Source organism: Eimeria mitis, genomic scaffold, assembly GCF_000499745.2.
Source record: "Eimeria mitis Houghton genomic scaffold, Emh_scaff592, whole genome shotgun sequence".
In the NCBI taxonomy this organism is placed as follows: domain Eukaryota; phylum Apicomplexa; class Conoidasida; order Eucoccidiorida; family Eimeriidae; genus Eimeria; species Eimeria mitis.
Genome location: NW_013574154.1, coordinates 11,509 through 12,602, shown reverse-complemented (window position 1 = coordinate 12,602; position 1,094 = coordinate 11,509).

Here is a 1,094-nt window from a genome sequence, read left to right as displayed (position 1 = left end):
CGTGTCGTTGGATTACTTAGTTAAAATATTGTTAAGAAAAAAAACAGTGAGGTGAATACAGGAAACTTTTATTCGGGAGATGACACAATTTTTTTGTCGTTTTCGATTGTACTGCGTTCGACATTGACGATGACTTCTGCGGTGTGATGCCATACATTGTTGAGCCGGAAGAGCACATCGAGTTCACATAGTATACCCTTAAAATGTTATCGTTCAAGTAAAAGCAAATCAAACAAGTAAACCGTATTCTATAACAGTTCTGGAGTACGGAATAAACCTGGGGTGCGCTGCCGCTGGCCGCGGGGCCAGTGACAAAGACGGCACGAAGGTCAAATGTACGCAGGGGACGGGTAGAATATACTTGTTTCAGAGAAACTTCGATCCTTAAGAATGATATTTTATGCCTTGTAATGTAAGTGTCTGCAGCTCCTTGTATACAGACAGGGCATCATCTGTTTTATCAAATTAGGGATCGCATGTAAGGAACGAACTGGGCTGAGCTCAGTACAACTGGCATTCGTGTAGCTTTCTGTATGACGGGCAATCAGAGGCTTGCAGCCCCATCAGGACACGTACGAATGCTGGCAATTGAGAAACAAATCAATATTCAACAAGTGTTGCTGCGAGCAGCAAAGTGGGCTCGGTCATGCTTCATTGCGAGAATGAATTGCAGCCCGTAACGTCAACAAGAGCTCTATTAAGTTGGTGCCTGTATCTCTACTTCCATAAAGGCTGGCTACTAAAGGCCAGCCGGCGTTTTAAAATCACTTAGAGTATTAATATTTGCAGCATGGGGGGCTTGGTTGGGCTGCATATAGGGTTATCTTGAACATTGCAGCAAGGTGAGTAATAACTCACGACACGCCGCCACCTCTTCACCTGTGCCCAGTTTTCCTGCATACCAGGTGGATCTCAGCTGCTGTTTTTAAGTGTTAGGTATGGTGGATACATGTGTAGCATGGGCTGTGTGAAGTTGGGACGTGCATCTGGCACAGGCTGGATATTGAAGGCCAAGTGCCAAGTGCTCAACCATCATCTGCAGTGCTACTTTTATGCAGATGTGGGTCCACTTCAAGCCCTTCGAGAACGTCACG